The sequence below is a fragment of the Leuciscus leuciscus genome (genome assembly GCF_965113295.1).
Source record: "Leuciscus leuciscus genome assembly, chromosome: 8".
Taxonomy (NCBI): Eukaryota; Metazoa; Chordata; class Actinopteri; order Cypriniformes; family Leuciscidae; genus Leuciscus; species Leuciscus leuciscus.
The window spans coordinates 41515961-41537372 of NC_138732.1; the positions used below are offsets into that span (position 1 = coordinate 41515961).

General features: G+C 40.4%; 3 long non-coding RNA genes across 9 annotated transcripts in view; 2 read left to right on the forward strand and 1 right to left on the reverse strand.

Moving 5' to 3' along the window:
* LOC309505166 overlaps positions 1 to 21412 on the forward strand; it is a 172453-nt gene that overhangs the window by 49577 nt on the left and 101464 nt on the right. The gene's annotated exons all lie outside the window — the stretch shown is intronic.
* LOC309505128 lies at positions 627 to 1267 on the forward strand. The gene is made up of 3 exons (XR_014208305.1): positions 627 to 759; positions 1050 to 1095; positions 1215 to 1267. It is a non-coding gene; the product is annotated as an uncharacterized lncRNA (long non-coding RNA).
* LOC309505103 lies at positions 12159 to 15872 on the reverse strand. Of its 7 annotated transcripts, none has more exons than XR_014208266.1 (5): positions 15363 to 15872; positions 14978 to 15034; positions 14305 to 14467; positions 13658 to 13826; positions 12159 to 13336 (listed from the first exon to the last, which is right to left on the reverse strand). It is a non-coding gene; the product is annotated as an uncharacterized lncRNA (long non-coding RNA). The 7 variants fall into 7 exon arrangements; XR_014208267.1 differs by having other exon boundaries at positions 12159 to 12747; positions 12906 to 13336; positions 13658 to 14467; XR_014208268.1 differs by having other exon boundaries at positions 12159 to 13038; positions 13117 to 13336; positions 13658 to 14467; positions 15363 to 15871.

Consider the following 21412-nt stretch of genomic DNA (forward strand, 5'->3'; position numbering starts at 1 on the left):
AGTATGGTAAATTTGCCCCCAGATGGCTCAATTTACCCACTGACTGGGATCAACTTACCCCTAGCCTGGGGTAAGTTGAGTCACATGAACACTTTTTTTCTGAGGTCATATTTTCAAGGCTCTTTGTCATAGGTGCATTCTTATATTTTCAGTTGATTGGCAACATCCCAAATTAACAGTAGATGTCTTCATTGTACTTCTGTCTCAGTTTCCCTTGCCTGGAGATCCACATAAGTAAAAACTGGGTCATTTTACCCCACTCTACCCTACTGATTGGCTGCCATGAAATGGCAGGTCCCTCCTAATGTAGCAGGGTTTCCGGCTGTCAACGGCAGCTACTTCTTGCTGCCAGCTGCTGATTTTTTCGCTGAACCCCTACTGGGATTACTAGTGTTGATGCAGGGACTGTGTGACTCGGATTTGTGTCTGAAAATATATTTGTACACCTGAACTACTGAATGTACTTCACCAATTTCAATACATAATGATATCTATATGGTTATCTGGACGTTGGTAAAGTCATCGCTACAGTAGAGAGCGCGGAAAAAAAATTAGTTTGCGAATCGATTCAAATGAATCAGTTCATGAGACTGACCGAATCACACGTCACCGCGTGACATCACGCTCGCTCTTCTTCGCTGGTATGGAAGAGCGCTACAAATAGCGGCGCACTCTTTAGTTCGCTCCCTCACTCCGCGATGTCTCAGTGGAAGAGAGCCAGAACACATGAAGATGAGAAAGTCAGAATGCTACAAGAAGGTAAAACATAAATAATTTTTTGCATACAATTTGTAGAGTTACATAAGTGTTCGGACAGTTTTACAGTTTAATCTATGGCGTCTGAAAATGCTGACGTGAGCAGGCGCGGGTTTCAGCAGCACGTGGTTGGTTTTTTCCTCGAATTTGATTTGAAATTTGAAATTCAACAACTTTAAAACAGTGTTTTTGAAGTGCCAAATCTCCCGTGGAGCTTGTAGTTAAAACTCCTGTGTGAAACCAGCACTACTGAATATGTATTGATCATGTATGTTGGTCTTTTGTTATTTCAGGTGGCTGAGTGTGTTGTGCGGTGACCCCAGATGAAGCGTCTCTAATGTAAGTGTGTGTGTGTGTGTGGACCCAGCGGTAGTCATATGACAGGCCAGCCCGTGCCTGAGCCAGTGTTACTCTGCTCTGTGTGTGTGTGTGTGTGTGTTACAGACCTGTTGTTACAGGTCACAGTAGACCCCAGAATACCTTCTTCCAAATTGCCAGTTGTGTTGAGCGGTAAGTGTTTAGTTGTCCATCCATCCATCCATCTTCTTCCGCTTATCCGGGGCCGGGTCGCGGGGGCAGCAGTCTAAGCAGGGATGCCCAGACTTCCCTCTCCCTAGACACTTCCTCCAGCTCTTCCGGGGGGACACCGAGGCGTTCCCAGGCCAGCCGAGAGACATAGTCCCTCCAGCGTGTCCTAGGTCTTCCCCGGGGTCTCCTCCCAGTGGGACATGCCCGGAACACCTTCCCGGGAGGCGTCCAGGAGGCATCTGGAAAAGATGCCCGAGCCACCTCAGCTGGCCCCCCTCGATGTGGAGGAGCAGCGGCTCTACTCTGAGCTCCTCCTGAGTGACCGAGCTTCTCACCCTATCTCTAAGGGATTGCCCAGCCACCCTGCGGAGAAAGCTCATTTCGGCCGCCTGTATCCGGGATCTTGTCCTTTCGGTCATGACCCACAGCTCATGACCATAGGTGAGAGTAGGAACGTAGATTGACCGGTAAATCGAGAGCTTCGCCTTGCGGCTCAGCTCCTTCTTCACCACGACAGACCGGTACAGCGACCGCATTACTGCAGAAGCTGCACCGATCAGTCTGTCAATCTCCCGTTCCATCCTTCCCTCACTCGTGAACAAGACCCCAAGATACTTGAACTCCTCCACTTGAGGCAGGAACTCTCCACCAACCTGAAGCGGGCAAACCAACCTTTTCTGACTGAGAACCATGGCCTCAGATTTGGAGGTGCTGATTCTCATCCCAGCCACTTCACACTCGGCTGCAAACCGTCCCAGTGCATGCTGAAGGTCCTGGTCTGATGGGGCCAGCACGACAACATCATCCGCAAAGAGCAGAGATGAAATTGTGTGGTCCTCAAACCTGACACCCTCCGGCCCCTGGCTGCACCTAGAAATTCTGTCCATAAAAATTATGAACAGAACCGGCGACAAAGGGCAGCCCTGCCGGAGTCCAACATGCACCGGGAACAAGTCTGACTTACTGCCGGCAATGCGAACCAAGCTCCTGCTCTGGTCGTACAGGGACCGGATAGCCCTTAGCAAAGGGCCCCGAACCCCATACTCCCAGAGCACCCTCCACAAGATGCCGCGAGGAACACAGTCGAATGCCTTCTCCAAATCCACAAAGCACATGTGGATTGGTTGGGCAAACTCCTATGAACCCTCCAGCACCCTGGAGAGGGTATAGAGCTGGTCTAGTGTTCCACGACCGGGACGAAAACCACACTGTTCCTTCTGAATCCGAGGTTCTACTATCGGCCGTATTCTCCTCTCCAGTACCCTGGCATAGACTTTCCCGGGGAGGCTGAGAAGTGTGATCCCCCTATAGTTGGAGCACACCCTCCGTTCCCCCTTCTTAAAAAGAGGGACCACCACCCCGGTCTGCCAGTCCAAAGGTACTGTCCCCGACCGCCACGCGATGCTGGAGAGGCGTGTCAGCCAAGACAGCCCCACAACACCCAGAGACTTGAAGTACTCGCCAGATCTCATCCACCCCCGGTGCCTTGCCACCGAGGAGTTTCTTGACTACCTCAGTGACTTCAGCCCGGGTGATGGACGAGTCCACCTCCAAGCCCTCAGCCTCTGCTTCCTCAATGGAAGACGTGATGGTGGGGTTGAGGAGATCCTCAAAGTATTCCTTCCACCGTCCGATGACATCCCCAGTCAAGGTCAACAGCCGCCCACCTCCACTGTAAACAGCGTTGGTAGGGCACTGCTTCCCCCTCCTGAGGCGCCGGACGGTTTGCCAGAAACTTGCCAGGCCGACCGGTAGTCCTTCTCCATGGCCTCACCGAACTCCTCCCAAGCCCGATTTTTTGCCTCCACAACCACCCGGGCTGCAGTCCGCTTGGCCTGTCGGTACCCGTCATCTACCTCAGGAGTCCCACAAGCCAGCCAGGCCCAATAGGACTCCTTCTTCAGCTTTACGGCATCCCTTATTTCCTGTGTCCACCACCGGGTTCGGGGATTGCCGCCTCGACAGGCACCGGAGACCTTATGGCCACAGCTCCGAGTGGCCACGTTGACAATGGAGGTGGAGAACATGGTCCATTCGGACTCAATATCTCCAGACTCCCTCGGGATCTGGTCGAAGCTCTGCCGGAGTTGGAAGTTGAAGATCTCTCTGACAGGGGATTTGGCCAAACGTTCCCAACAGACCCTCACAGTACGTTTGGGTCTGCCGAGTCTGTACAGCTTCCTCCCCCGCCATCGGATTATGCTTGAACAAGGTGTTCGTTATGGACAAGCTGTAACTAGCGCAGAAGTCCTATAACAGAACACCACTCGGGTTCAGATCAGGGGGGCCGTTCCTCCCAATCACGCCCCTCCAGGTGTCACTGTCGCAGCCCACGTGGGAGTTGAAGTCCCCCAGTAGAACGACAAAGTCCCCAGTCGGAGCACTTTCCAGCACCTGGAGGCCCGACCACCAGGCACTCGCATACGAGCCCCAACCCCGGGCCTGGCTCCAGGGTGGGGCCCCGGCTGCGCCTTGCTGGGTGATGTCACGGTCCTCAAATTTATAGGCATCATAAAGAGTTTTTGATTATTTGTGTCCATTTAAAGTCAGCATGAAAGTAAAGTGGCCCCTTTCCTTAATGCACAAAATATAGCGGTCACAGTTAGGGACAGTATACATTTCATTAAAGTCTATTACTTTGCATAAGACAAAATATTAATAAATAACTGTAAACAAATGCAAAACATGAAAATAATCCAATACATTGGGATTATAAACAGGTGAGATGCCTTTCATTCTTATATATTTATAGTATTTGTACTTCACATTAATACACATTGAAAATATAGTCCCAAGGCCTGTTTTCACAGACGGCTTAGATTAAGACAGGGTTAAGCCTAAATTCAATTAGGATATTTAAGAAGCTTTTATAACTGTGTCATAGAATAAAAACATTACTGTTGTGCATCTTGAGAGAAAATGGTGGCACTAACATTAAGATGTACTTCCGTACTTCTGTACTTCCTTCGCCAGCTGAAGAAGTTCAATCTGCCACAGGAGCTGCTGATCCAGTTCTACTCAGCTGTCATTGAGTCTGTTTTAAGCACTTCCATCACTGTCTGGTTTGGTTCAGCTACCAAATCGGACATCAGGAGACTACAACGGACAGTCCGGACTGCAGAGAGGATTATTGGTGCCCCCTTGCCAACCCTCCAGGACCTGTACTCTTCCAGAGTGAGGAAGAGAGCAGGTAAAATCATCACAGACTCCACTCACCCTGGTCACCCCCTGTTTGAACTGTTACCGTCAGGACGGCGACACAGATCACTGGCCACAAGAACATCCAGGCACAGGAACAGTTTCTTTCCACAGGCCATTTCCCTTCTGAACACTTAACATGCCCCCCAAGGCATATGCCTGTAAGTGCAATACTCCCACTGTCTAGTGCAATATTCTCTTAACTCAGGTGATATTTATATTTATATTTATATTATTCATACTACTCAAAATACTGTAAATATGTTCATAATCTGTAACATGCACTAGACTCCCACTGTCTAGTGTAATATTCTCTAACTCAGGTGATATTTATATTTATATTATTCATACTTCTCAACATACTGTAAATATGTTCATAATCTGTAAATGTTTATTCAGACTAAACCCAACTGTGACCCCTTTTTTTACTTTTTATTTTTTTTAATATATTTTATTCTTAGAATTTGTATTACTATGTTTCTTGTTGTATTTGTATTTGTATATGTGCACTGGAAGCTTCAGTACCAAGAAAAATTCCTTGTGGGTGCAAGCACACTTGGCAATAAAGCTCTTTCTGATTCTGATTCTGATTCTGAAGATGCATCAGAGCAATAAGGTATTTGGCAAGCATATGTTTGTAGTTGTAATATGAAGGAATATTGATGCTACTAAAAGTTGTATGTCTCTAATGTTTGACTCAAACAAATCCACTTTTGTGTTTTGTTAAATTTTTCTACAAATAGCCTTCACTGACACGGATGACGAATATGGCATTAATTTCACTGTTTTCACTGAAAATCACTGTTACGTTATTCCAGCCATTCTCAAACTGTGGTCCGCGGACCACTAGTGGTCCGTGAGGGTACTGCAGGTGGTCCGTGGAAAGGCTAAATAAAATATAAAATAATATTTTACCAGGAAATTCCCATAAAAAAAGAAAAGTAAAAAGAATATGTAGGCCTATATTGATATAACATTTTAATTAAATTGTCAAGTTATTGTGTGATTACTAAAATAGCCTAGTGGTGTTCGGCCGTGACATTCAAGTTCAGTGCCGTTAGAACCACAACATTGGTTCGGTGGATAGCAACAGGTTCTCTGAAGAGAAAAGGGCAGAGGCAAATATGTTCTCATTATCACATCACACGCATAGCCTTTAATGGTTCGTTCACAACGGACGAAATTTCGCTTCAAACTTTTGTTTTTACGCGCGTCAATTTCGCTCTCGACGCGCGAATTGATACAAAGTGGTCAAGCGTATCACTAGACGCGGCAGGTGCGAATTTTACATAATCCCTTTTTGAATTTGACGCGCTATTCGCGTCCGGTGTGTGAACGCACAGTTAGGCATAGGCAGTTTATATGAAACGAAATGTTTATAAATGGAATGAATAAGGCCTGTTATTATTTAATTTCCAGTTAGTTTCTTGATCTCGCGTTTCTGAAATGTTTTGCAGATGTGCTGTTAAGTGGACAAACTTTTTGAGGACTTGTAAAACTCTGAAGATTAATAATAATAATCCCCTAAAATCGCCAAAGGTTTTGAAATGTTGACTATATTCCAGTGTTCTTATTACTGTATAGATTTCATACTACATTGCTATGGAAATAAGCCTGTTGTTCAAATGAACCTGATTATGCCCTGGGCGCTTGAGTAGCCTAAATAAATAAATTAAATATGTGGCAGCCGTTGTGTGCAGTAAACTTTCCTTTAACAAGCCTGTGATGTGATGACCAGTTATAGTTTTAGTGCTAGTAAGCCTATTTAGAGGTGCAGATTAATTCAGGTAGGACTGTGTGTAGACATATTTTATTATGTGTATTATGAGGTGGTCCGCGAAAATTCTTGATTACAAATAGTGGTCCACACACTCAAAAAGTTTGAGAACCCCTGCGTTATTCGAATTGTTCAAAATTTGAGTTTTTAGTTAGAACGTTCACATGTTCTGAAATAGTTTTTTCTTGTGTGGTTTGGTGGGTAGAGCAGTTCTGAATTGCTATACATATATGTAGTGTTGACTCATGTCATTTGGTTACCAGGTGTCTATTTGGAGTCTCCAAATGGCCTTTAAAAAACAAACAAAACAAAAAACACCTAGACATTTCTTGAAATAAAAACTTACAGAAACTACATTTTTGGGAGTATCATCCTCAAATTTGAATCAAAACATGGTCAGACATTCAGTTTTATATTTATGGTAGTTTCAGGCCTTTGACATCAAAGTCTCATACATTTTACCCTAAGTGAAGTTCATTCAAAGAAATTGTTTGTCACGTTCATGTATAGTTTACCTTGTTTTACTCTGTTCCTATACTACTTTGAGTTATTATGACTCTTGGGTAACAAAATTTCATGTGTCTAGTTTAAAAAAGACCAGTGTTATGAATATAGACCATAGGGTTTAAGAGCTGCAGACATTTTTATTTGGGTATGTCGTTTTCAGAAAATTCTCAAAAATAGGGGTGCATATTTAGAGGAGAGAAGCAACTTTAAGGATATTTACCACCGGTTACATTAGGACTCACGTCCACATCACTGATCCAACTGTAAATGAGCAGACAGACCCGCATTCACAGCATCAATGTTCAACTTGTGTTTGAAATGCTGCGTCTACAGTGATTGATTTCTGACACTGAAGTCAAAGCTTAAAACTTTATTCTGAAGAGCATTTCTGAGAAGTCTTACACATACAGCTGCGATTTGTAATCAGCTGAATCAAGTATTTTGCTAAGCATGTACAGTGCGTGCAGAATTATTAGGCACGTTGATTTTCTGATCATATTTTATTCCCAGGAACATTTTGCCAATTCCAAACCATATTAATCTTAATAACTACTTTTAATTTTGTATTTAATCATTTACAAGTGATAGGCTGGAAATGAAAAACACCTTTAACCCCCTGAGGTCGGCTATCGCGCCGGCGCGATAGGCTTGTTTTTTTCCTTATCAGTGCAAAAAATAAAAATATTTTTTAGCTTATATGCTTGTGTTATACATCAATCGATCCTGTTAAGTGTGTATTTTTTTTGTGTATACTCATAATAAAAACAAAGTGTTGTGCTTTTCGCCAAATAAAGAAAAATAAACATGATGCGAGTTCTGCCTCCTCTCTGTCAGTGAAGTCAATTCTGAAACGCGTCCGAAAATGAACTGTAACTCAGAGAATACTCAGTCAAACAGGCATACAGACACACAGGCATGAAGCTTGAATGCTCTTCTTTTAAATGAAGTAATCTTTATAAAAAAACTAATATTCTCAGTTTATGTAATCTGTATGAAAAGAGAGAGATGTCAGTCATTCTCTTCTCAGCTAATTATTTTTAATGTGACTCCGCCCACGGAGAGCGCGCGCTATTCAAACGCAAATGACTGAGGCGATCCCATACAAACTGTGAACGCCCACATATCAGCTCGAGAAAACACATCAAGTTTATTCAGATCATTGTACTTGTTTACACTGTCTCGCGGCGCTGTGAGGAATAATGGAAAATGTACCTCAGAAGTGCTGGTATTTCGAGGAGCAACGGATCCTGAGAATACTGTAGTAAGTTTTTTTCATTCTCAAGTGAATCGCGTTTTCTGTGTGTGAATGAATGAATGGCAGAGATGCGCGCTCGCAAATATGTCGAAATATGTTGAAATAAAATGTATTTGTATAAGCAACGTATTAAACGTATATATTTCTTATATAAACGAAAGACCTATGTTACAGACATATGAAAGACAACATTTCGTTGACTAGTTTTGGATAGATTATACATTTTTACTGTAAAATATTTGCCACCTCAAATAAGTTTTTGTTTGCCAATTTTTGCTCATATGTTAAATATAGTATGTTTTGTCAAAAATAAAGTAATCAAATAATATGTTATTAGTGTTTTTCCCAATGTAGCCTAGGCTATATTCAAAGTAATGAATCCTTAAAGGGATACTTCACCGTTTTTTCATATTAAACTATGTTATTCCCTTAACTAAGACGAGTTGATACATACCTCTATCGTCTCAGTGCGTGCACTAAATCCCTCTGTCTTGCGGCGAAACTTTGTTAGCCCAGTTCATTTAATATGGGCCAAGCAGAGAAGCTACCAAACACCTCCACGTTTTCCCTATTTAAATACAGTTACTCGCGAAGTGTAACTCGACCTAGGACGGTGACACAAAACAAAACGTTGCGCTTTTCTAAGCGTGTAAAATGGATAACTATTTTGTATGGCGGAATACCATAGCAAGTGCTTGTAAGCACTTCGACTTGGCGCAGTAATATCTTCACTCGTGAAAAATCCTCTCACCGGCCCCCGCTCCCTCTAGTGAAGATATTACTGCGCCAAGTCGAAGTGCTTACAAGCACTTGCTATGGTATTCCGCCATACAAAATAGTTATCCATTTTACACGCTTAGAAAAGCGCAACGTTTTGTTTTGTGTCACCGTCCTAGGTCGAGTTACACTTCGCGAGTAACTGTATTTAAATAGGGAAAACGTGGAGGTGTTTGGTAGCTTCTCTGCTTGGCCCATATTAAATGAACTGGGCTAACAAAGTTTCGCCGCAAGACAGAGGGATTTAGTGCACGCACTGAGACGATAGAGGTATGTATCAACTCGTCTTAGTTAAGGGAATAACATAGTTTAATATGAAAAAACGGTGAAGTATCCCTTTAAAGAGGCTACATGCGATTTTCTGAAATTTAAACTCGCGACTGACACCTGTGGCCACCTGACATCTGCTCGCTCTCGTACGTGCACACTTCACAAGTCATCCGCTGCAAAGAAGTCAACATTATGTTTACAGAGGTAAGAACAGTCAAATACATATATTGTTTGAGAAACTAAGTTTGTTTGCTGACTAGCGGTGGTGGCAGAGTGATCTGAAACATTTAACATGAACACGCTTGACGTCACATCCGCAGACAGCGCACGAAAAATCCGACCCGACAGAAAATAGGAAAAATAGGATACAGGCTTATAGGTGCACCCACTGTGAGCTGACAAGGTGTCAGTATGCTCATCAGGAGATGTTTGAGTCATAAATGGTCAAATAAAAAGGCTATTGTTATGTTTATTTTGGGGAAAAAGTTGCATGTAGCCTTTTTAACTTTGAAATATGTATGATATAAAATGTATACTTTAGTTTTTACAAAGAACGATTGCACTTGAATTGTTGTTGTAATTGTAACCTTTTTGATAAAAAATATATTTACAAGGTAGATGTAAACTTTTCTTTAAATAATTTTTATTGTGTTTTATTAGTGACAAATTTGGGGAGAGGATACATATTCCAAAACTGAAAATACAGTATGAGAATTAACTGCACAATTACTAGACATGGAAAAATAAAATGAGATGCTTCCAACTGTGAACCTATATATATAAATATATATATATATATATATATATATATATATATTAGGGCTGGGAATCGATTAAAAAAAATTAACTAATTAATTGCACAATTTCTGTAATTAATTGCAATTAATTGCGCTTCCCCCAAGCTTGTAATCATCAATATTTAAACTTAGAATCACCTAATTAAACAACACAGGAAAAAAAGGGAACAGAAAATAGCCCTATATTAAAATATTAAACATCAATATATCAATATATTATTCTTTTTCAATAATCAATCAACAATCAATTTAACAGATTATTATTATTATTATTATTTTATTAATTATTAAAACAAAATATAGTCCTACAAAGCTATTATTACCAGAGCATGTGATCAGAGCAGGTCATTTTACCATTGTTGCCCAGCATGGCTATACCAGCTCAGCAAACAGAAGTCAACAGAGAAATTTCACGTTACTTGAGTGGACTTTACTTTTCCAGTGCTTAGTACATGATTGAAGCCTTTGGGCCGTTAACGACAGAGCCGCCGACACACACACACACACACACACACACACACACACGGAACGGAGAGCTCGCCGCTGCTGGGCCATTAACGACAGAGCGAGCCGACACACACACACACACACACACACGCGCGCGCGCGCGGAGCACAGAGCGCGCCGACCGACCGACACACACACACACACACTCACGCGCGCGTGCGCGCGGAGCACAGAGCGCGATGCACATACTGAGCGGAAAAGACCCGCTCATGAAAGCAGCCCGAGAATGAAACCTGACCGCCGAACATGGAGGGGCGGGACGGCATATTTCGGCCTTTTTAATAGCAGACGCAACAGGAAATCATTAAAACGAGGCAAAAAAAAAAAGTGCTGCGTCAATTGCGTTATTTTTTTTTAACGCGTTAAACATTTCAAATTAATCGCAAAGATTAACGCGTTAATTCCCCCAGCCCTAATATATATATATATATATATATATATATATATATATATATATATATATATACAGTGGCGTAACTTTGCTTTGAGAAGTGGTGGGGACACCGCTCAACTCCTTTTGCTATTTATTTATTTAATAACCGAATTTACTTGGGGACTGAGTTCAGAGTTGGAAATGCACTTAATTTTCACTTTGATGTAGGCCTACACATGCATCACATTCACAAATGTGTCTATAAACATCCGAATAAGCAAAACGTAACACATTCAGAATGTGAATGTTACGTTTTGCTTATCACACAACACAACACATAGGGTAGCTAAAATACGCAAGATAAATATGGTGAACTTACCATTACATGGTCAGCTCAGCTGCAGGCTGCAGCGTTTTCATTATTGCACAATTGTGTGTGTGTGTATTACGATTCATTCTACTTTGCATTACTTACATATTTTCTCAATACCAGCCGGACAACTTGCTAAAAGCAGGTGTGATCGATGCACGCGCTGAACATGGAAGAATCAACATTACGTCAAGAGTCAAGACAAGCCCACAAAATGTTTCCTCATCCAATCAAATAATTGAACCAATCCTGAACTACGCAAAACCTTGTGTAAAACATGAATGAGAGTTAAGTTGTGTTTAAAATGGTTAAACTATCTTTATTAATTAAATAATTAAATAAATGAAATTGTTTTGACGAATCTTTTTTTATTACGTTTTTATAAAAGCTCTATTTTTTCCTCCCCCACCCCACATGTAAAGGCTAGTTAACGGCAGATGTTGCAACCTATAGCATAAATGTTAAAACATCAACAGAATGTCCAAAAGAAAGTGTGGAAGTGATATAAGAAGCTTTTTAGTGAAGCAGCCACGCACAGTAAGTTACTTTGCTTAACACGAAAACATTATTTAACTTACGTGAATAGACATACTGTCGCTAATGTTTTTTGGCGGCCACTGGAGCGCGCTGTGATTTAATACAAAACTGAATTAAAGGACTATGAACTAAAGACTTGTATACTTAATTGTTTTAATTGTGGAAATCCCAGTCATAACATAGAATTGTCCTATTGCCTAAAAGTGATTTAATTATTATTCTGCCTTCAATGATGGACAAATGCAAATATATTGCTTATGATTTGCAAATGTAAACATTTAGATCCTGGGTTGAACTAGTAATTTCCCCCCCAGAATCAGACAAATGTGCCTACTGACAATGAACAAGAACAGGGAGCAGAAAATGTAGAGGTAAGGATAAGACTAAAATACAGTATTAACATTGTAGACTACAAATACATTTTAAATAAAATCATGTTGCAATACATATTTTTACTTTAATATTACTATAAACATTTCACATAGTTCACATAAATTAGATTATTAAAACTATCCCCCCCCCCCCCCCCCCCCAAAAAAACAATAGAAAATCATTCACATACTCATTTATAATTAGTCATGTATAAATTAAATTCATATTGCATTTTTAAATAGCTATAAATAATTAGAAAACACTTAACTATGTAACACATAACAACTATTTACAAAATATGAATTCATCAATGCTCATGTAAAATTGCTAAAAATGTAATGAACTATCTACAGAGGCAGGCAGCTGATAGCTTGGGTGAGGCAGGGCAAAACTTGACTGTGGAGATCACACAGTTGCAGCAATCAATACAGCCAACTCCTTCCATAGAGCCAGGACAGCAGGCACCTGAAATATACAGAACAACTGAACCATTTCAGCCTGATCCCAAATTCATTGAGGTTCAGAAGTTGTCAAACAAAACTCTTAGATTTCAGGAGAGCTGGTTTAAGAGCTTCTCATGGCTGCACTACTGCTCTGAACTTAAAGGGGTAGTGTGTTTTTACTGCTTCAATGCCTTTTCCGAACAGACATCCACACTGGCCAAAAATACAGAGCAAGCATTCGTCTCTCAGGGTTTCAGGAACTGGAAACATGGTCCAGAAGCTTTCGAGAGACATACAAAAAGCAAAGCTCACAACATTGCTGTGAACACATTCATACACTCTGAAAAATCTATAAAAGTGCAACTGTGCAGCATTTCATCAAAGGCACAAGAGGAGGCCAGGTTAAATTTGTCAAAAATAGTAAATGCTGTTAAATACCTGACCCAACAAGGCTTGCCTCTGAGGGGGCACAACCAAGAGGAAGGAAATTTCCACCAGCTTCTCCTTTTCATGGCAGAGAGTGATCCTGGTCTGGCAAGCTGGCTCAAACGCAATCACTGCTACACAAGCCCTGCAATACAAAATGAAATAATGAATTTAATGAGCAACACCATAATTCGTGGAATTGCACAGGAAATTTCTGCTTTACCAGTAGTGCAGTATTCAATAATAATGGATGGGACGCAGGACATTAGTGGTGTTGAGCAAGTGTCTATCTGCATACGTTATGTTGACACAGACCTGGAACCTAGAGAGGAGTTTGTTGGCCTTTATGAAGCTTCTTCTACAACTGGTGAGCAAATAGGCAGGATTGCCTCTGATGTTCTCCTCCGTCTAAACCTTCCCCTTTCCAGTCTGCGTGGTCAAACCTACGATGGAGCAGCAAACATGTCTGGGCATTTGTCAGGTGTACAAGCTCACATCTGCAGAGAGCAACCACTTGCCACTTTTGTTCACTGTGGCCCCCACTGTGTGAACTTGGTCACACAAGCAGCCTGTTCAGCCGCACCAATAATTCGCGATTCTTTGCAATGGATACATGAGCTGGGCTGTTTGTTTGGCCAGTCAGGCAAATTTAAAACCATTTTTAAGTCTGTGGCAAAATCTACATCTGGCTGCTATACAACACTGAAACCATTGTGCCCAACTAGATGGACAGTGCGAACACCAGCCATCAATTCTGTCCTCACCCAATATGAAGCTGTCTTGACAGCACTGGAGGAAATGGCATCATCCGGCACACATGACACTGCCTCCAAAGCCAATGGCCTTCACGAGCGTTTCCAGAGAGGGAACACTGTCCTTGGACTGCTGTTGGCACAGGACATCATGATAGGCCTTGAAGGCCTGAACACCTCACTGCAAGCGAGAGGAGCAACAGTCGGAGGCATGCTAAGTGCAGTTGAGTGTGTGAAAAATGGCTTTCAGAACAAAAGATCAGATGAAAGTTTCAGAGAGCTCTACACAAAGGCATCTGAGGTGGTAACATCACTGGACCTTGAGGCGATAAAAGTACCACATTTTAGAAGGCCTTCTGCAAGACACGCTGGTCCAGCTCAGCCTTACAGTCCAAATACAGATGAGGAGTACTATCGTGTGCAGTTCTTCCAAGTTCTTGATACAGTGATGACACAGCTGACACGTCGATTTGAGCAGGAGGGTCTGCGCAACATTGTCATGCTTGAAAACGTCCTGATCTCTGGGCAAGTCAACAACACTGTTGAACTGTACCCTGAGCTGGAATCCCGGTCCCTAAAGGTGCAGATGGCCATGTTTCGCACAAATTATAAATACCAAAGTTGTACAGAAGTGGTCAATATTTTGAAGAACATGGTACCTGAGGTCCGTGGACTCTTCAAGCAAGTGGAGACTCTGGTCCGCTTACTTCTCGTAGTTCCTGCATCATCAGCTGAGGCAGAGAGAAGCTTCAGCGCTCTCCGGCGCCTGAAGACATGGCTTCGATCAACTATGTCCCAGAACCGTCTGAACAGCGTTATTGTCTGTCATGTTCACAAAGACAGAACAAATAAATTAGACACAACAAAAATAAGCCAGGGATTCATAAAGGCCTCAGAGAGACGTGCTCAGGTTTTTGGTTCATTTTAGTGGACAAAGCTAACTAAACCTAAAGAGATTTAGTTCCTCTAGAGTACTCTGATACTCTGCTTTTTTTCCTGCTTTTTTTTTACATCCATTACAATATTATTTTATTTCTTATTACAGTTCATTCTGATGTGTTCATAAACATACCGATGTTATTGTTTATTGTTAATAAACAAGATTACTGTTGACTTCTAACAAAAGCATGTATCTTTGTTGCTCAACATTTTGTCATACTATACATTTTCATCTTTATCACTTATTAAACACTTAAAATACTATGTAGCGTTACCTTAGAAGCAAACATATATAAAATGATATACCAAAAAAAGTAAATACAATTGGAAATAAATAATAATAATAATGAAATAACAATAATAACATTCTATGGTAGCACAAACTTAGCCTACCTCTTTAGTCCGCACTTGTGATGGAATCGTGGAAAAGGCTGACATCAAACGGTTTCACTAAAACGATGTTACAGAATTAAAACATTAGTTAACAATAAAAGCCAATTCATTGCATTTTTACTTTCAAGAGGACTGACACCTATATGAATCTGTATATGATTCTTACCACCACTAAATCGCATTTGCTAACGTTAGCTAACGTCAAGCCTAAACTGCTTCACGTGCTCGTTCGTTAGTAACGAACGAACCGTTACTAACGTTACTGAATTAAGACGAGTTTACAAAATGAATTATTTACTTCTTACATAACTTAATTTTTTCATATAACACTTCATGACTTGTGATAATAACCGTGACTTTTTAATAATGCCTCAAGTGAACTCACCTCGCTTCGTGGTTGAAGAAGAACTGTCGTCCACCTTCTAGTCATCACTTGATCACTTGATGACTAAAGTGAGTGATGATTTGACTTGTGGACCAGAGATATTGTCCAATTAATCTTCTCAAAAATCTCAAATAAAATATTTCAACCTTGAAACAGACCTTGATACGAACATCGTAAAAAGAAAGGTACAGGAATCTGTAGACTTAGGAAAGGAAACTACATATCCCAGGACGCATATCGCGTGTCTCGCGATAGTTTCACAACGAGACTTAATATTCATCTTTGAGGACGTTGAAAAGCTTCTGACCGGCGGAAAAATGTGTTAATTAAATGAATGAATTAGATTACGAAGAGTGACGATTTGTAGATGGTGCTTTTCCTTTAATACATACCTTACGCAATCTATTTTTCAGTTACTTTTTAAAAGTGGTGGGGACAATATCGAGCCTGGTAAAAAGTGGTGGGGACATGTCCCACCCGTCCCACCCGTAAATTACGCCTATGTATATATATATATATATATATACATATTACTCTTGCATTTTTTCTTGTGGCTCAGTGACACACCTGAATGAATGGCTCATTAAGTATGCAGGCCCCATTGTCTCCTCAGGTGTGAACCACTAAATATGCATGATCGTTGACGCCCACTCGCATATGGCCTTTCCAAACATAAAGTGTCTTGCAAAATTTTAATCAATGTATTGTTTTATGTGAATGATTAGGTAGGATGATTTTCACATCATTTTGAAGAAAAAACTCTAGGCGACGACATCCATTAGTCAAAAGTCTTATTGACACATATTTAGTATGTGTTTTGTGGCCTTATTTCAGAAACTTTAGTTTTTAGTTTTTTCAATAACCATGCATAAACATTATTCTCTCAAAAATACAAACATGTACATACATGTTGCTCACATATTATGATAGCCCTGTTTGTGCTAAATAGAGTGTAATTACACCTTTGTAATTACGCCCCCGCGTTTTGCTCGTTTTTTTTTTTTAGCAATGTAAAATAAGCTCAAACTGCTCTGTTAATTTTGATCTTTCATTTTCGTGTTATACATCAATCGATCCTGTTCAGTTTCTATTTTTTTTCTGTATACTCGCAATAAAAATAAAGTGTTGTGCTTTTTGCCAAATAAAGAAAAATAAACATGATTCAAGTTCTGCACTCTCTCTGTCTCTGAAGTCCAATTTGAAACGCGTTCGAAAATTATCTGATACTCCGTGAAAATTCAGTCAAACAGGTAAACATACCCACGGGCATAAAGCTTGAAATCGCTTCTCTTAAATTAAGTAATTTATATAAAAAACTAATATTCTCAGCTTGTGAAATCTGTATTAAAAGAGAGCGATTCCAGTCGAGCTTATTAGAGCTCATTCAAATGTAATGTAACCACGCCCCGGAGTGCGCGCGCTATTCAAACGCAAATTTTGAGAACCATTTCAGACCTGTGAAACGCCCACATCAGCTGTAAACACATGCAGCGCGCCGCGAGTGAGGCATAGCCTACCTAATAATCCTGGAGAAAAGTTTCCTGAGAACAGTGCTGATATGAGGAGCAATAGATGAGGAGTAAGGTAGGCTAGTTATCTTTTCTCAAGTGTTATGTGGAATAACGTTATAGAATAACGTTATGGAATAACGTTAGTGTAGGCCTATGTAAACCGCAAAAAGATGAATCGCGTTTCTATAATATGAATCGCGTTTCTGTGAGATGAATGAAGGGTACATATTTGTAAAGACTGTCTAGCCTAAATATGAATCGCGTGTCTGTGTGTGAAAGAATAAACCGCTTTAATCAACTAAAATGCTTTGCTATAGCCTACTGAGATGAGTCAAAATCGAATTGCAAGTAATTAAGCATAATGGGTGGGACATTGTATTCTCAGGTGTAAACTACTCCCCCTTTACGCCCCCCTCGCATATTGGCTTTCCAAGCAAAACCTGTCTTACACAATTTAAATCAATGTATTGTTTTATGTGAACGATAAAGCAAGACTATTTTCACATAATTTTGAAGCCAGAACTCGAAGTGAAAACATCCATTAGTCAAAAGTCTTGTGGACACATATTTAGTATGTGTTTTGTGGTCTTATTTCAACAACTTTCATTTTAATTTTTTTCAATAACCACGCATAAACATTATTCTCTTAAAAATACAAACATCTACATACATGTTGCTCACATATTATGCTAGCCCTGTTTGTGCTATATAGAGTGAATTTACACCTTTGCCATTAACATGTTTATAAATAACTGAAAAAAGCACAAATGTCAGGGCATGTCAGAACATCTCAAGGACCCCAAAAACACCTTAGACCCCAGAGGGTTAATATGTTTATAAGCAACTGAAAAAAGCACAAATGTCAGGGCATGTCAGAACATCTCAAGGACCCCAAAAACACCTTAGACCCCAGAGGGTTAATATGTTTATAAGCAACTGAAAAAAGCACAAATGTCAGGGCATGTCAGAACATCTCAAGGACCCCAAAAACACCTTAGACCCCAGAGGGTTAATTCAGGTGTGCAGAATTATTAGGCATGTTTTCTTTTACAGATAAAATAAGTCAAAAAAGAGATTTAACAAAAACTGAAAAGTCAAAAAAAGTTAAATGCCCATGATAAGAATGCAATACTAATGCAATACTAGAGATTGCAGTTAAGGCATGACCATTGTAAAGTGAAATGCTCATTGGGTCAGCAGGGTCAGACAAATACAGGTGGAGAAGAAAAGACACGTTAACTGCAAAATAATTAAGAATTAAGGTGAAGAATTAAGTGTGAAACCATCAGGAACCCTTTAGTCTCCACTGCCACCATTTTCCAGAACTCCAACCTACCCGGAGTCTCCAGAAGTGCAAGCTGTCAGGATCTCAGAGACTTGGGTTAGGTAAAGAATCCTAAAAATGACCCCCACTTAATAAGAATCACAAGCTGAAGTGTAATAAAATACATGAAGACTGCTTTTTTATAGCAGGGGTCGGCAAGTACGGCAATTTTTTTTAGCCAGTAGATGGCGGGCCAGCTACACAGAGTAGGCCTATGGATACAAATTAAATACTTTTATATAGGCCTATAATCGCGGAATATGATGGGTCCGTCACCGTCCGTGGATCATTCGTTCGATCGTTTTTTCAAATTAAAACCAAAAATAAAAAGATGAAAAACGACTTGTTTTTCCATTATTTATTTCCTGAACTAAAATTAAAAAACGAATAACAATGGGTTTTCTGATTTTCTGATTGTGCTCAGATCAAAAATAGAAAAAATTAATTACTGGATTAGACAAATTTAAATTTTGATTTTTAATTTAACACCTTAGGCATATATCAAGGAAATCATTTTAAACAGATCAAGTACTATTGTGGTACCAGATTACAGCCATTTTAATAAAGGTGTGAATAGCAATCATACTCATTCGCTTACAGTCCGACTTTTGAACTTTATTCCTTTTTTTTTTTGTATTATTATTATTTCGGTTCCTTGCCACTGTTGCCTTTGGATTGCTCAGTTGGGGATATTTTGGGGATATTTAAATTAATTTTATTAATTAATAAATTCCTCTTGAAACAAACTTTGTTGTATTATTTTAATTGAATACTGTGAAGCTGCTTTGATACAATCTGTATTGTGAAAAGCGCTATACAAATAAACTTGACTTGACTTGACTTGACTTGACTATTCGGGACACACACATACACACCTAAGGTTTAAGGAGTTCTGCGCGGGACCGTTTTTTTTCTGTCCCGCTCCCACAAGGTTCTATTCAGCAACCGCTTAAAATACACTTTTTCGCCCGCTTTATTTCCCGACCTGACGGTTCCGCAAAATTTAGATCTTGTTTCCATAATCTCACATTCAAATGTCTCTAACGGCAAGAATGAGATTAAGTAGCCTATAATAAATGCTATACAAAAATTGTGTTCGTGTCAATATAAATATTAGGCTATTTTAACATTGTACTGTCAGCAGAGGAAAAAAAATGCCACAGAAAAAAAAAATGAAATATAAATAGCCTAACATAAATTAAATAGGACAAAGCCTATATCACTCAAATTTCTAAGCAACATAAACGAAAATCATATTGCCCTACTGACAAATGAAGTAGGCTATTTTCTGCCGAACTATTTCAAACATCCTTGCAAAAAAAGAATGTTGTTGACTGACAATGGTTTCTCCTCAGACACCTACAGGTGGTCAGAATTAAGTGCGGATACGCTGTCAAAAGATGTCGGGAGTGGGCTATTGTCAGTCAGACCGCCCGCTCCGTCCAAAGTACACCAGAGTTCTGACCGCTACCGTCTTTTGACGCGCGAATGGACACAAAGTGGTCAAGCGTATATAACTAGACGCGGCAGGCGTGAATTTGACGCGCTATTCGCGTCCGGTGTGAACGCACAGTTATACTTTAAAATGTAATCCCGCGCCGCATGATTCCCTATGGGTGTTTCACACAGTATGCGGCGGTGAAATCGCCGCGCGACTACGGCTTTTCTCAAGTAGTGGAAGAGTTTTGTGCAGCATTTAGGACTACCAAAATAATCCGGCGGGCCAGAAAATATTGCTGGCGGGCCAGTTTTGGCCCGCGGGCCGCCAGTTGTCGTTCCCTGTTTTATAGGCTTTATAGACAGACAGATTGAGAGTAGCCTAACTCTTGAAGGACCAGCACCACATCCTCTTGTACCACTGTTTGAAGAATTCATCTTCCAGAATCTGACAGTAATTTTGGGAGTTCATTTTTAGTCCATCTCTGCAAAATGGACTTCAGGGTAGGAGATGGACTAAAAATAAACTCCCAAAACTTCAAAACGAAGATGAATTCTTCAAATAGTGGTAGAAGAGGATGTTGCTGCTTATATATATACACTCTAAACAAAAATGGTGCTAAATAGCACTAAAAGTGGTTCATTGGCTTGTAATCATAGGGGAACCACTTTAAGTGCCATATAGCACCTATCTTTAAAGGTGCTATACAGCACCTTTGTCAAATGGTGCTATGTAGAACCATAAGAGGTGCCATATAGCACCTTGATTGTTTATAATTGCTTCAACAAAAATGGTGCTCAACAGTACCCAACAGTGGTTCTTTGGCTCGTAATAATAGCGGAACCTCTTTTGGTACTATATGGCACTTAATTTTCTTTGAGGAATGCGGCGCTCGCGCTCGCTCACGTGCACCTGACATCAGGCCCGTCGCCAAGGGGGGGCATTGGGGAGGCAGTACCCCCCCAAATGACTCATTGTACCCCCCTAACGACTACATAATCTTGATTTATTCATTCGTTATTATTTGTGATCATTTTCACTTTCTTATGGCTCGTTTCCACTGAGCAGTACAGTACGGTACGGTACGGTACGGTACAGTACGGTACGGTTCGGGTCTGTTAACCATGATCTGGCTAGCGTTTCCACTGCCAACAGTACCCTTACTTGATAGGCGTGGTGTTTCGATCGACGTCTTTTTCGCGCGAAGAAGAACATAGTAAACTACAATGGATGACATATACAGCAGATCTTGTTCTTGCTCCTCGACATGTTTGTCACAAGAAGACAAGCGCCGACATTAGGCTTTTCTCAATATTAAGTACGCAAAGTTTGTACTTGCCATGTGCGACTCCTATATGCAAATGGTACAGCGCGTTCTTAAAAGCGTCACTCAGCTCGCTCTGCTACTCCGGTTATCTCTGTTACTCTGTATGTACATTTTAAGCAACAATAAAATGAAATATGTTATAAAACACTACTCTGCCTCTTTTCGTTTTCATTTAAATAAATTAAACATTATAGGGACACAAATGTGGTTCATGCGCAACGCATATTGATTATTCACTGCACGTTATACGTTATTCTATTTATAACAAAACGAAATTTAAAACACAACCCTAACGTTACCTCTTTTCGTTTAAATAATAAAAACAATTACACATATTACAGGCAATATATGCATTTGTACAAATGTTGCAATAAACATCAGTGATAATCTTGTAATAAGAAAATGACAAGAAACCATATTTCTTTTTGTAAAATTTCAGTTTTATCAATA